This window comes from Bos taurus, chromosome 20 (genome assembly GCF_002263795.3).
Source record: "Bos taurus isolate L1 Dominette 01449 registration number 42190680 breed Hereford chromosome 20, ARS-UCD2.0, whole genome shotgun sequence".
NCBI classification, from domain to species: domain Eukaryota; kingdom Metazoa; phylum Chordata; class Mammalia; order Artiodactyla; family Bovidae; genus Bos; species Bos taurus.
In genome coordinates this window covers 36269165-36285417 of record NC_037347.1, presented here as the reverse complement: position 1 = coordinate 36285417, position 16253 = coordinate 36269165, and the positions used below count along the sequence as shown (strand labels likewise).

General features: G+C 41.9%; 1 protein-coding gene across 1 annotated transcript in view; it reads left to right on the top strand.

Annotated features, from left to right (window-relative positions):
- The window catches only part of EGFLAM (EGF like, fibronectin type III and laminin G domains), a 392874-nt gene that overhangs the window by 75195 nt on the left and 301426 nt on the right, over window positions 1-16253 (top strand). The window contains exon 2 of the mRNA XM_059878754.1: window positions 12765-12847. The gene's annotated coding sequence lies outside the window, so the exon portion shown is untranslated. The remainder of the gene's footprint in view (window positions 1-12764; window positions 12848-16253) is intronic.

Here is a 16253-nt window from a genome sequence, read left to right as displayed (position 1 = left end):
AGTATTCTTGCCTGGAGAACCCCATGGACAGTGGAGCCAGGCAGGCCATAGTGCATAGTGTTGCAAAGAATCAGACATGACTGGAACGACTCGGCTCACAGGTACTGGGATGGTGGAGGCAGCGGTTGATGCAGTCCCTGACCTCCAGGGAAGGATACTCAGACCCCACCGGACTTGATTTTTTTTTAAATTATTTTATTGAAATATAGTTGATTTGCAATGTTGTGTTAATTTCTGCTGCACAGTAAAGCGATTTAGTTATACATATGTATATATTCTTTATCATATTCCTTTCCAGTTTGGTTTATTACAAGATATTGAACATAGTTTCCTCTTCTATACAGGAAAGATCTTGCTGCTTTTCCATTCTGTATATAATAGTTTGCTTCTGCTAATCCCAAACTCCCAATCCATCCCTCCCCTTCTCCCTTCCCTCTCAGCGAGGTCACTAGTCTGCTTTCTATATCTATGAATCTGTTTCTGTTTCCTAGATAAGTTAATTTGTGTCGTATTTTACATTCCACATAAAAAAGATATATTGTATATTCGTCTTTCTATGTCTCACTTACTTCACTTAGTATGATAATCTCAGGTTCCATCCATGTTGCTGCAAATGGCATTACTTCATTCCTTTTTATATTTTAATTCCTTTTTATGACTGAGTAGTATTCCATTGTGTGTATGTGTATGCCACATTGTCTTTATCTATTAATGAACATTTAGGTTGTTCCTCAGAGAAGGCAATGGCACCCCACTCCAGTACTCTTGCCTGGAAAATCCCATGGGCGGAGGAGCCTGGTAGGTTGCAGTCCATGGGTCGCTAGGAGTTGGACACGACTGAGCGACTTCACTTTCTCTTTTCACTTTCATGCATTGGAGAAGGAAATGGCAACCCACTCCAGTGTTCTTGCCTGGAGAATCCAAGGGACAAAGGAGCCTGGTGGGCTGCTGTCTATGGGGTCTCACAGAGTCGGACACGACTGAAGCGAATTAGCAGCAGCAGCAGGTTGTTCCTATGTCTTGTCTATTGTAAATAGGGCTTCTATGAACACAGAGGTGCATATATCTTTTTAAATTGTAGATTTTTCCAGATATATGCCAAGGATTGGGATTGTTGAGTCATATAGAAGCTCTATTTTTAGTTTGTTGAGGAGCCCACTTACTCCATAGTGGCTAAACCAATTTACATTCTCATCAAAAGTGTAGGAGGGTTCCCTTTTCTCTGCACCCTCTCCTGCATTTATTATTTGTAGACTTTTTAATGATGGCCATTCTGATCAATCATTGCAGTTTTGATTTGCATTTCTCTAATAATTAGTGATGATGAATATCTTTCAAGGTGCTTGTTGGCCATCTGTATGCCTTATTTGGAGAAGTGTCTATTTATGACCCCATCTAACTTGGCAGCCTCTCTGCTCAGCTGAAGCTGGACTTTGATCCTCAGAAATCATCTAGCCCAGAAAGGATTTTAGAACCCTTAGAGCAACCACTTTAGTCCTGCAGAATATCACAGGATTTTTGTAGAGGTGCATATTTGTGAAACAGATGGTGTGGATGGATGTGGGTACAAGTGTGATAGGGAAGCCTGTAGAAATAGATCAAATGGGGTCTATGGCATTGGTGTGGGGCTGTGAGGGAGGGCACGCTTCCGGTTTATCATATTACTGGGTGGAGTTCCCAAGCCTTTTGCTCCTTCTATCATCCAGATTCTTCCCCGGCCCCATTGTTTCATGGTTATTCTATAGATACACACACACTCTACTTTCTTTTTTCATCTTTTACAGAAAGTGTGAAACTCTAGGTTGCTGTTAAGATCACTAGGAGAATGTCAGCTTGTTCCTCTAGGGTTGTCCAGCCCACGATATAATCTTTAAAGGCATGCACATGACAAGCAGCTGGCCACTAGTGAATGCTGTCATATGCTGCTGCTGCGGTGCTGCTCAGTCCTGTCCAACTCTTTGAGACTCCATGGACTGTGGCCCACCAGGCTCCACTGTCCATGGAATTTCCCAGATAATAATACTGGAGTGGGTTGCCATTTCCTATTCCAAGGGATCTTCCCAGCCCAGGGATCGAACCTGCATCTCTTGCATTGGCAGGCAGATTCTTTACTGCAGTGCCACATGGGAAACCCACTGTCATGTGAAAAAATTTAAAAAATCGTTCTGAAAGCTACCACATACCACCATCCACCAGAACTGCTCTCAGGATACGTCAAAGAATCAGGACCAGGTGGGTCCCTGTTTTTGTCCCTCCAAGGAGATGGGAGCAGACAAGTCAGAAAAGTAAATGTTGCTTAGATAATTAGATTTGATTCCCATCTCAGTTTACCACCTAACAGTGGGCAGGACTTTTGGCAAGGCCCACTTGCCTGGTCTGACTCAGTTTTTTTACTCTAAAAATGGAACTAATAATACCTAAGAGGGCTCCCGGAGGGTTAATGAGAAGATGCAGGTCAGCTCCTGGCACAAGAAAACTGCTGATCTGCCAGTTCTGCATATGGAGGGGGGATTCTGTTTCCATGACAATTTCAAGGCCTCCCCATCTCCGGTCCTTATTGCCACACACGTGCTCTGAGGGAGGAAGGCAGCCGAAAGCAGCAAAAACTGCTGTTCAGAGAGGACTGCAAAGCCATGTATCAGCGCCCAGCTCATGTTTATGAAGAATGGCATTTATAGCTGAGCATTTGCCAGCGTAGCACACTTCAATAACACAAAACAAATCACACAAAAATACCAGCACACACCCACCCCTTAAAAAAGTATTTACCATTAATTTTATGAGAAGTTGACTGAACTGTTGAAAGAATGTTGAAATGAAAAGCCACTTCTGAAACATCTCTCCATGCCTAGAAACATTCTGGTATATTATTAGCAGTATTCTTTTTAATCTGGAGGCTCTTTGCCGCCCCCGCCTGCGTGACTGAATGAGGAAATACTCCAGCGCAATGAGCAGGAATATTGCTGGTTATCTCCTTGGTGAACATTTGTCAATTCCAAATGAATCATCGCTTTGGAATATCAAGAAATGCCATTTACTTATTAGACCCAACAGAATTCTACTCAGTGAACGAATTATTTGACAAAATGTGCCAATTAAGTAGAAAGATTTTTTCCAGAGTCTGGGTATACCCGTTTTTTTTTTTTAAGTTATGATTGAAAAAATGAATTTGCCTCCTTGTTTTTAAATGCTGCATAGTAAACAGAGTTTTATTTTCAGCCTGATCAGTGTGACCAGACATAAGTGGTGTTGTTTTTCTGAATAATGACCAAATTCACATAGTCCAGTGTAAGTGTATTTTGGTGTGTGTCTACACATGTATGTGTATATATTAAACTATAAATATCAATTACATATACACAAAACATTGTTAAATACTTCGTGCTATAAATATTTAAAATTTTCTCTCTGTATAATTTGATTACTGTACAACCCCTAAAAATTAAGTGATTAATGAAAAGATGCTCAACATCACTAATTATTAGAGAAATACAAATCAAAACTACAAATGAGGTGTCACCTCACACTAGCAGAATGACCATCATCAAAAAGTCCACAAATAATAAACGCTGGAGAGGGTAGAGAAAGGGAACCCTCCTACACTGTTGGTGAAAATGTAACTTGGTACAACCATTATGGAGAACAGTATGGATATTTCTTTAAAAAATAGAGCTACCATACAATCCAGCAATCCCAATCCTGGGCATATATCTGGCAAAAACTGTGATTCATAAAGATATATGAGCCCCAAATTTCATAGCAACACTGTTTACAGTAGGCAAGACATGGAAGCAAATGTCCATTAACTGAGGAGTAGATAAAGAAGATATGGTAATATACAATGGAATATTATGCAGCTATGAAAAAGAATAAAATCATGCCATTCGCAGCAACATGGATGGACCTAGAGATTATCATACTAAGTGACGTAAGTCAGACAAAGACAAATACCATATGATATCACATGTGCAGTATATAAAACAAATGATACCAATGAACTTATTTGAAGTGAAGTGAAAGTTGCTCAGTCATGTCCAACTCTTTGCGACCCACCCCCCCTCCTCACTATACAGTCCGTGGAATTCTCCAGGCCAGAATACTGGAATGGGTAGCCTTTCCCTTCTCCAGAGGATCTTCCCAACCCAGGGATCAAACCCAGGTCTCTCACATTGCAGGCAGATTCTTTACCAGCTGAGCCACAAGGGAAGCCTGAGGATATAGAGTGGGTAGCCCATTCCTTCTCCAGCGTATCTTCCTGACCCAGGAATCAAACTGGGGTCTCCTGCATTGCAGGTGGATTCTTTACCAACTGAGCTATCAGAGAAGCCCAATGAACTTATCTACAAAACCAAAATAGAGTCATAGAGGTAGAAAACAAACTTATGGTTACCAGGATGGGAAAGTGAGGGAGAGATAAATTGAGAGATTTAGACTGACATATACATGCCACTATATATAAAATAGATAACAATAAGGATTACTATATAGCATAGGAAACTCTACTCAATACTCTATAATGACTTATATGGGAAAATGATTTTTAAAAAGAGTAGATATATGTATTTTATAACTGATACACTTTGCTATAAGCAGAAACCAATACAGCATTTTAAATCAACTATACTCTGACTATAGCTATGAAGGGTTGCTGTCTTCCCTCATAGCCTCCTGCAATGCAGGAGACCCTGGTTCAATTCTTGGGTTGGGAAGATCCACTGGAGAAGGGACAGGCTACCCACTCCAGTATTCTTGGGCTTCCATGGGGTTGCAAAGAGTTGGACACAACTTTCACTCACATACTCTGATAAAATTTTTTTGAAAAAGTTATTGAGGATCATTCAGTGACAAGGAGAGATAGTAAAATAAAGAGGTGGAAAGGGTTATAAAATATAAGAGTATGATCCCAGCCTTGTAAAATTACACACATGCACACACACACGGGAAAAATACATAAGCAAACATTAGGATACATAACAATGTGTGACCAGTGGTTGTATCGCAGTATTTGGATTACAGGTGATTTTATTTTCTTTAGGTGTTTTTTTTTTTATTTTATTTGTTAGATATGTCTTTTTTATATAATTAGACAAATCCTACAACAAATGTTACTTTTAGGAACTGAAATAGAAACCCCAGTCTTTTCTATGGCTGCAGGTCAGTGAGCCACTTTGCCTCCCTGGTTTTGTGGCTGAGACCTCATGGTTTCGTTGACTGGCCTGGCAGGGGCGGAGGGGCAATGCCTCCAGCAAAGTAGCAGAGTTCCTTCAGGCTGCCTTGTCCAACAAAGGTCTGACCACCCTTGGGCATCATACCTAAAGATAAAAAAGTGTAAAGTGATGTTTGAAGCCACAGAAGCCTCTCAAAGGCCCCCATGTTTGGCTGATACTCTGTTGTCACCGCGTTGAAATTCTTACTAATTTTGGAACAGAACCCTGAACTTTGACTTTTCCTGGGGCCCAGAAAATGATGTAGTTGGTCCTGCCTGAAACTCTGACTTCTCAAGAGCAGAATCTGAGTTTATAAAAGAAAAACAAAAAGAGCAAAACAACAGCTTAATTTTGCACCACTTCACATGTCTGGTTTGTAAGAACACCCCCTAGGTTGAGTGTCCTTGGAGCACTGTATTTCCTCCATAGCATTTCACAGTATTTTTGTTTATTAAAAACAAATAGTAAACAACCTGCCCAACACTGGAGGCTGATGGTGGCTGACATTCAGCTTATGGACCAATTTCTTCTCCTCCTCTAGTTATGTGGTTCCTCTAGAGTGTGGCTGTGGGGGGATATGGGGATACATGTGTTGTCAGACTGTTCCACTCTCCATTTTTCTGGACCCCATGCCCTTCAGATTTGTATCCCATCACATTTTTTTTAAGTGATTTTACTCAGCTCCAAACAGCATCACCAATAAAATCCCCTTGCTTTATTAGCTTCGTGTGCTCTCTAAAAGAAAAAAAAAAAAACAAACTGAAATGCTTGCCCTGCATTCTGAATTACTTTTAAGGAGACTAAACATTTAAAATGCAAGACATACAACAGGCTTATTCTTGACTTCATCTTTTGCAAGAAAGAGAAAACCATTCTCATATTTTGGGGCTTGCAAAAGATTGAGAATGCATTTCCAGTATTTTTATTGACTCTAGTAACAGCCTGCAGCGTGCAGCCTATGGCATTCGTCGCCCTCTGCTGCTGGGGTCATGGGGTCTGCAGCCTCCGCCCCCACCCCTCCCACCCTCCTCCCACTCAGCTCCCACCCCGCATTCTTCAAGGAGCGCGGGCGGGTCACATCCGCGTGGGCTCTCCAGCTCCGGAGCGCTGGCCTTACCACAGCATGCCCTGATTAGTCTTGCTCCCGCTCGACCCTGTCTCAGCGATGGCTTCTCTTATTACAAAGTATCATCCTGCTTCAGCTGTTGAAACCTGGTCATTTCGCACCTGCTTCGATGAATTCGGAGTGACTTGTGTTTTTGATGAGCTGCTCACTTCATAAATTCACCCCTCTCCAGTTATCAGCACTCGCTCACCACTCAGTCCCGCTCAGCCTTCTTGGGCAGCACCGGGAGGAGGCCACATTTAAGCCTCTGTTCACATTAAGATTCCCAAGTAATGATTTTAAGTAAGCCTGAAACCTTGAAGCAGCATAATTGACGGAGGATCATAATTGGATCCACAGCCTGACCTGAGGGGCAACGGCCTTACTGTCAGGCTCCAAGCCCTAGACAGCTGGCTGGAGCAAAGAAAATGCAGACATGAACTGTTTTCTAAAATTAAAGTAGAAATCTAGCTCAACTTCTCACCCCACCCCCACCCCACACCCCATCCTCCCACCCCCATTTGAGGGGAATTTTTTGTTTTTGTTTTCCTATCATGAAATCACTCCCTGTGTTCTTTTTTCCCCTCAAAGATTTTTCAACACCACAAATTACTGGAAATACGAAAATGCCAGGAGCTCTGGGGTACTTCTGGTATTTTAGGGTCAGCTCAGACCAGGAAATAGTTCAAGTTTGGTAGAGGAACCTGATCTTGGGAGGTTTCCAGGTGAGAGAGTTTTGGCATCCCAGCCCCAGCTAGTCTTACTGAGGACAAAGCTATCTTCCTCCCTTTATCTCTTGGCTGAAAAAGAATTTTCGCTCAGGTAAGATCGGGCATCACCTCATTTCTAGATTCTCTAGAGCAGCGCTGTAAATCTGTGGAATCTGATTATGGGTGTGTGTACTCATGGGTGGGTGTCTGAGTGAGGGTGTGTATATGTGCATGCACACACTTAACAGAAATTGAGTGTGAGAATCTTCCAAGCAATAAACTCAGTAGGTTTATACTTATGACCCTGTGCTCAGTCATGTCCGACTCTTTGTGACCCCATAGACTGTAACCCACCAGGCTCCTCTGACCGTGGGATTCTCCAAGCAAGAATACTGGAGTGGGTTGCCATTTCCTTCTCCAGGGGATCTTCCCAGGGACTGAACCTGGGTCTCCTGCATTGCAGGCAGTCTCCTGCATTTCAGGTGGATTCTTTACCAACTGAGCCATCAGGGAAGCCCACTTCTGACCCTGGTGGGGAATTCAAATGGTGATCAGCCACTCTGGGCTTCTACTGACTGACAAGCCCAGTACTTAGGAGTCTGAGAATTCCTTTCTTGCTCCTCGTGTCTCCTTGGAATATGCCAGGTGCAGGAAAAACTCAGTCCTGATGTCTCTCCTCCCCAGTAAGCTCTTAGCAGGGACCAGCTTCACAAACCATGGGGAACATTAGTGCCCAGCCCATCTGTGCTTTTCCCCAGCTCTGTGCCCTCACCTGCCAGTGGATCAAGGAACCCACTCCTTGGTAATGCCCACAGTTGTCACCTGGGATCAGCCTCATTGATTTCAATCCAGACTTCCTCTGCCTTCTGACCCTGCCCACTTAGCAGCTCACATCAGCCCTTTGCGGAGTTGACCTCCGAGCTTCATGGATGTCCGCAGGTGGGATTTTAGCTCATATTCACCTCACAGGGTCCTCCTGCCTTGGGCCAGCCCTTTGGATTCAGAACCCACCCTTGGCTGCAGCTGCTGGGATGGGATTTTGGCCACTTGTGTGGGATTCGGAGAGAGAAGTTATGTTTCTTCTCCAGTGTGAGGAATGGCTGTTCTCTTCTCATTGCTGCTGCCACCCTGACAGCTATAGGCTCTGGGACCTTCTGCTGCTAAGAGCTGCCTAGCTGCCTTCCGCCCCTGAACACAGCCCTAGAAAGTCCACTTTGCCAGGAGCAGCTCCCTAGTCATCACCGTGCCCACAGTCAGTGGGGAGGTGCACTCTGGAGCAGTGGTCGTGGCTCACTGGCTGCGACTCTTCTGCCCGCTGCAGCTGCTACCAGTCTCCAGATCCCCTCTCTTTCGGGGACTGGGAGGTAAATCCCAGAGACATGCCCACATGCTGCTCCTCCAGAGGTGTCTGTGCTGCTCCACACATACTTCAGGTTGGATAGGAGAAGTTGTCAGATGTTAGGTTGGCCACCTGATGTGAAGAACTGACTCATTTGAAAAGACCCTGATGCTGGGAAAGATTGAAGGCAGGAGAAGGGGACGACAGAGGATGAGATGGCTGGATGGCATCACCGACTCAATGGACATGAGTTTAAGTGAACTCTGGGAGTTGGTGATGGACAGGGAGGTCTGGTGTGCTGCAGTCCATGGGGGTCTCAGAGAGCTGGACACAACTGAGTGACTGAACTGAGGGTACAACAGACTCACCTGAAGAGCCCAGTTGGGAGAACTACTCTGTTAGTTCTTTCCTGCATCTCAAGTCTTCTCTTGGCCACTCAACCCAGGTCCTGGGTCTCACATCGTGGATCTTCCACTTCTACTTACCAAGAGAACCACAATCCAAGTCTTCTTGAAGGGTCTGAGCTCAAGGTGAAGGACACAATAGTCCCAAACCTTAAATTCAGGATGGTGTGTACACCCTGTGTGTGTGTGTTAGTTACTCAACTGTGTCCAAATCTTTGTGACCCCATGGACTGTAGCCCACCAGGCTTCTCTGTCCATGGGATTTTACAGCCAAGAATACTGGAGTGAGTTGCCATTTCCTTCTCAATGGGATCTTCCCAAACCAGGGATGGAACTTGGATCTCCCACATTGTAGGCAGATTCTTCATGGTCTTAGCCACCAGGAAAGCCTGTGTACACCCTGACCCGCCTCAAATCAGCGAAGGGTCTTGCCTCTAAGATTCTCCTTTGTAAGAGAACTGCTGCCTGTGCCCTTGGTTGCTAGGCTATATTTTCCCATTCAGCCCTACTACTACCTTAGATGGTGTGTGTGCACATCTAAGGTAGTAGAGCTCTGTTGCTCGGTTGTGTCAGACTCTTTGTGACCCCATGGACTGTAGCCCGCCAGGTTGCTCTGTCCATGGAATTCTCCAGACAAGAATAATAGAGCCATTTCTTCCTCCAGGGGCTCCTCCCCACCTAGGGATTGAACCCATGTCTCCTCTATTGGCAAGTGGATTCTTTACCACTAAGCCAGCTGGGGTATGTGTGTATAAAAACAACTTCTGTGGCTTGTGGCCCTGAGCTCTTCTACTCTTTTCTCCAGAACCAAATTCAGACACATCCTTCGGGTTTGATAGCAGAGATTCTCAAATGATACGGTGCACCAGACTCCCCTCTTCTCTTGTTAGAAGTGCGTGTTCCTGTATTCCACTTCTAGAGATTCCGGTGTGATATCCTGGGAGTGGAGTGGGGCATATGATAAGCAGCAAAGCCACCTCTCCTTCCAGGTGATTCTGATGCAGGTGGCTCACAGACATCACAGACATTTTGAGAAATGATGCTTTACAGTATTAGATTACATCCTTGATTTAAAAATATAAATGCCAGGCAGTACCAGTATTACAAATCAAAATACTTAGTAGTGATTATAGTATGAGTTTGTGAGTTAACTGCAGTTTTGGAGAAGTCTGAACCTCTTTTTTGGCTGAATAATCTCCTCTTCTTTGCACTTGGATCTTGGAGCTATGGAGCCCCAGAGATAAGGAGACCAAAAGCTATTAAATGATTAAAATCTAACTATATCAATGAAGTTAAAAGATGTCATCACATCATACAAAAGTAAGAAGCTTTTCTACAGTTATCTTTGGGGTGGTCTGATTGGAGTGTACAAAATAGGTACTTTGGGAGTCGTCAAAGAAATACCATCAAAGAGATGGACAGTCATCTTCTAGAGCACCAAGACTACGATGAAGAGCCAGCTAGGAGAGACATGCCATTTGTATTAAGACAACATATACAACACAGGCAACGACCAGTGTGGGCAAGGATGTGGAGAAACCAGAACCCTCACACACCACTGGTGGGGATATAAACTGGTAAAGGAAAATGGTAGCAGGTCCTCAATGTTAATCACAGAGTTATTATATAACAAAGTAACTTGACTCCTGGGTGTCTCCACAAATAAATGAAAAAATATGTTTACACAAGGCTTTGTATGTGATTGTTCAGAGTAGTAGTATTTATATAGCCCCCAAATTGAAGCAACCCAACTATTCATGAAGTGATAAATGGATGAACAAAATATGATACAGTGTGGAATATTATTCAGTAGTGAAAAAGGAATGAAGTACTGATACATGCTGCAGTACGGAAGATCCTTAAAAGAATTATGCTACTTAAGCAGGTCACAGAAGACCATATATTGAATAGGCAGCTCTACAAAGACAGAGATCCAGAGAATAGATTGCAGTTGCTTAGGGCTGGGGTGGGAAGGACTGGAGAGTGATTGTTAATAGGCTTGAGATTTCTTTTGCGGATGATGAAAATCTTCTAACATTAGGTTATGTTGAAGGTTGTGCTGATTGTTGCACAATTCTGGACATTCTAAAAACCACTGTACCTGTTAAATGGGTGGATTTTACCATGTGTAAATTATATCTCATTAAAGTTACTTTAAAAAAACACTCTGGAAAGAGGAAATGAATAGTTATTTCAATTGTAAGCCCATAATAAAAAAAAAAATCACATGAGCAGACCTTCTAAACTGGATATCATGACTGAGATACAACTGTGTCACTTGGTCCAGAATTTTCATTTATTGATGGTTAAAGCAAGCAATGCCGAGTTCACAGCTGGTCTAGGAGAGTAAGTTATCCAGTGACAGGCTTCCTGAACTGAGAGGCTCAATGTCCCTGAGTGATGGGCCCTGGGCCCCAGAGGGTAAGAACCACTGCAGTTCAAGCACACACACTCGAGAGCTGAATTTCAGCAGTCCTGTGCAGAGCTTAGAGTGTTCTGCCTTTGATCCGTTAGTTAAATCTGGCCCAGGCAGCAAGCCATGATCCAAAGAAGATCTTTGTAAAAGTTACATTACTTGTATAAAAACCTTTTCATTTTGAAAAATTGCTCCAAGTCCACCTGCACTTGTAACTTTAGTTGGGCCATTTGGCCGGAAGATGGATGGAATTTTTCAACATGACCATTTTAAAGCTTGAAAGATAAACTTATTTTTGGTTCTACCTCAAATATTCCACTTGTTGCTAAGATTCTGCCAATAAAAGTTGAGTTTCACCCTGAGAATTATTTACACTATCTTCTATACTTCACTCTGGATGTTGTCATAACTTTAGAAATGGAACCTCTAATTCAGCAACTTTGAGTTGTAACATCCTATATTTGTTCAATCTCATTAAATCTCCCTATTCCTCTTTGAAGAACCTGGATATGAGTCTGAATTCTAAGCATTAACCCTGTCACAAAACTGTGTTTAGAAAATAATAAATAAAAATTAAATAGGGCTGGATGGGACTTGAGGGAAGCCTTGCTTGGTTCAACCCATTCATTCTGTAGATCAGACAGATCTCCTTTAGAAGGTTATAACCAATTCACAAAACTAGTTATTTCAAGCCTTGTTTAGTTCATCTTTAAAATGGGATGGATAATGTTGACCCATCATTGTTATTGCTTCACTCATGGAATTGTTGTAAGGATAAAGTAAGATCATTTACATAGATGTGTTTTGAATAAACTTTAAAAGAGCTAAATAAATGGTGTTTTTCATAAACACATGCATGCTCAAATTCATTTTACTCTGGGATGGTTCTTGTCTCTTGAGAAAGTCTGAGACCCTGGGAGTGGGGAGGTGGTGGTGCTCACATCACCAGAGTAGGTACCCATTGCTCTTGTCTGATAAACATTGGCTGATGAGGACAGGGGAGTTAAGTCAGTTTCTCATGTCTAGGGGGGAGGCTGCATTTAACAGGCTGTTTCCATGTACATTTTAAATATTCATCAACTCTGTAATTTTTCACCAAGATCAGTTTATAAGAGCTGGAGCAATGAAGGCAAAATTTTAACATGATTTCTGAAGTAGGAAGAAGAAGGCATAAAGTGAATCTAGCTGCCATGTTCCCAGGGTGAGTTAGCCTGACCCAACTACAAAAAAGGGTTTGCCTTGTGGCAAAGAGTTGGTGCCAGAAAATGAAATTGGAAAACTTGAAATAAATGTAAAGTGATTTGGATACAGGAAGATGGGACAATTTAGACTTCTTGGCTTTAATTTGAATTGATGGAATGTCTCTGAAGGTTGTATTATGCTATGGTAGCAGGTACAGATTTCCAAGCCAGTGTAATCATGAGAACTGAGCTAAGTGGGGTGATGTGTCTTAGGAGAGCAATCAGGTTGAAGAACTCCAGAAATACACAAGGAAACTCCCAGGTGCAAGATACTTGAAGTGCATAAAAACTTGAATGAAGCTAAAACTGCATAGGAATGCACAACTCTTTATATCTCCTTAGGAAAAGCCTGATGCTCTGTCATGCTCAGTGAAGCTACTTTGCCTTAGAGGACCAAAGAAGACTGAATTGCAACTTTTTTCTAGGTAAGAAATGCATTTGTTCTGGTAGATTTTCTGCAAAGTTGAGTGAAGTTGAGAATTAGACTGTTACCTTTATACTAAAGCCGACAACTGAAAATGTTTCCCTTTGAGTTCAAGTGAAGAAAAAGTTTGGAAGCACCTGACTGGTCCTTACTCCCCATCTCTGACAACCCCTCCTGCCACCATCCATCAGGGATCCAATGGCATGTCTTTATTGTGTGACCTCTCCTTCATTGTTAAAGCTGATTAGACCAATGTGGGACACCCAACCCAGGGTGAACCAATCAAATCTTCTTTTTGCAGAATCTAGAATTAGGATTCTAAAGTGCTGGACAGAGTCAGCTGAACTTTTGAGCCAGACTTCTGCCCGGGTCTCAGGCAGAAGCAGAGAAAGCTGGTCTGCAGAAAAGGAAAAACCAGATCGATGCAGACAAAAGCAGAAACGAGATCACGTGGCCCCAGAGAGATGGAGAAACTGACTTTGTTTCTGACAGCTTTACAGTTTCTGGTCTAATTCCTTGTAAGGCTCAACAACACTTCCTGTCCTAAGGTACATAAATTTGCTTAAGCTAGTTTCAACAGGTTTATGTTATTTTCTTTTCTTCCTATTATTTTCAGTCTAATAAGCCTTCACCAAGATCTTGGAAGTTTGTAGATGAGAAAAGACTGGATGGTTCTCTTTTACTGTAAAACAGCCTTCTTGATCCCTAAAATAATTTTTCTTGCATGTTTTGGCTTAGAAAATCTTAAACTATAGCATATTTTAAAAATGTCATATGAATATCCTTCACATTATTACATACAAATGCCACTTAAGCCAGGGAAGATGTGATACTTAAATTTCAGCCTAGTAGGGGCTCACTAAATATTTATTGAATGAATGAATCTTTGACAGATATTTACTAAGCCCTATCCCAATACTGAGCTAAATCACATGCTAATCCTATATTTCCAAAATTAATGATTAATGTTCTTGGAAAATTGTTGTGCTTTCATCAAAACATAAATGAAACATTTTTATGGATTTTCTAGAACACATGGCCTACATATGTCATGCATTTATATTTGCATTATTTCCATAGAAGAGATTTATTGTCTCATAATAGCAATTAGGAGAGGAAAAATAGTGTTGGGCCTTTGAAGACATAGTTTATAGAAAGAACCAGCAGTTGAATTTTCTGTATGGGAAAAATTTAATTCAGAATTTATTCATTTCTAGTACTGATATATGCCGTAGACACCTAAACGTAAGGTTAAAAGTACTTACCCTCAGTGTAGAGTTAGACCTGGAATCAAATCCCATTAGGTATCTGGGGAGATATTTAATTTAATGCTTCTCTAAATTGTATGACATTGTTTTCAAAAGTACCTTGAAATTGTTTGTGAACAGTATCTCTGCTGCCCAGGAGGAAGAAAAACATTGATTTCTACTCGTTATTTTTTCATTAATGAGTGACCCCACATGAGGTTGATTTATAAGGGTCCTTAGGGACACAGGTGGGGTTCATTAACCTCAGTTGACCTTCAAACTGATAGAATCCAGTCATTTGATAGAATAAATGGTGGTCTCTGCTTATTCCCACTTTAGTGACACAGACTTTTGGCCTAGAAACTTTCTAAAAGTTTGTTTGGCAAGAGACATTTCCTGAAATTTTCAACTACAGTTGCCCTTTTTTCAGCCACCAATTAAAAATGAAGTAATTCCTACTCTGTGATTTTATAAGGATTGGTGTTGGGTGTTTTCTAATGCTGTAGGCCCTTTGAAGGTTTTCTCATGCCTGAATTTATATAAAAAATATGTGATTTTTATTAGCAATATATTTCTGTTATATAGAATTGAATTTAAACAATAACCTAAGTAGTGAGAGTAATAAGTTATTTTAAAGATGTGAAGGAAAATCAAAAATTTTTTTGTTTTTCTCTAAAATACAGAATTATATTTTCATGTGGTTCAACATATTTCTAGAGAAATAGGTCTGTATTTATCATTAGTCAAGGCAGGAAAGCTGTTTATGGGAAAGCAGAGATGTTTATTTTGTGCTCTCTGTAACAGGAAATGTTTTCAGCTACAACTAACACCCCCCACACCCCCCAAACTGTGGTTTATGCAAACTAGGAGTTTCATTTTTCTCACATTTCCAAAAGTCCAGAAGTAAGTGGTTAATGGCTTTGGCTCAATGCTTTAAAGATACCAAGATGAGATATCTGGAAAGATCTGGGGGTATAAAGATGTAAATGCTGCAGGTGTCTCCTCCTTAAGGCTCACCTGTCAGACTTCTGCTCTCACCCCCTGTGCTAGAACTCTGCAAAAGGTGCTGGGAAGTGTGGATTTTTAGTTGGGAGCATTATACCTCCCAACAAAATAAAGGTTTGTGAGGAAAAGGGGCAGTGACCAGCAGGTCTGCTCCAGTATCACGCCAAAGTCAAGGTAAACAGGAAGTGTCCTAAATATCCCTGGAAATTGACAACTCATCATGGATGAACAGTCCTGTGTGTATTTAGAACTTGCTGGAATCGAATTCTACTGTCAACCAATTCACTTTTAAGGAAAGAGTCAACAATTCTAGACATAAATTAAAAGCAGTTGTTTTCAAGTTAGTCTTTCTGGGGATGATAAGGAAGAGCACAGTTGGCAGCCACTCTCCAAACTTCACTGTGTCCGTGGTCCGCACCTGATTCCTAGAGAGCAACCTTGGAATCGTTACTACTTGGAGAGACTTCCATCTGCCACTGTGCTCCTCATCCCCCCACAGACATACGTATATGGGCTCAAACCTTTCTACAAATGAACTCCACCCCCCTCCCCACCCCCATGTGTGCCAGACTCTGTCCTTGAGCCCCTTGGTGTTTCAAGTTTTGATTCTTCTCAAAAGTTCAGGATATACATCACTTTGTGGTTAGACTGAAGCAGGAATTTAAATCCTACCTACTCAGGGGTGGATTAGTTTCCAATGTTTCTCAAAATTTGGTTCAGTGACCACCTGAATCAAAGCACTTAGGGTGTTGATTAAAAATAAGATCCAGATCTCTGCAGGGAGAGTTGAGGCAGTCTGCTAGGATAGTGTGAGCCCCAGAAGGACAGGATTCTCTGTTTTCCCTCCACTGCTGTATCCCCCACTATCTAGCACAGTGCCTGTCGTGAGGTTGGCACTCAGCACATATCTGTTGGAGACGGGTAAACACTCATAATGTTTCCTATGTACTGGGCACTGTTTTAAGGACTTTTTATGTCCTTATAAAGGATACATTTAATCCATGTAAAAACCCTATGAGATAGGAACTGTTCTTATCTGCATGGAACAGATAAGGAAACTGAAGCACAAAAAAATGAAATGACTTGCCCAAGGTCTCTGTTTGTAGGTGGTGGAGCTGAGGTTTGAACTCAAGCTATCTGAATAGAATTAATGAT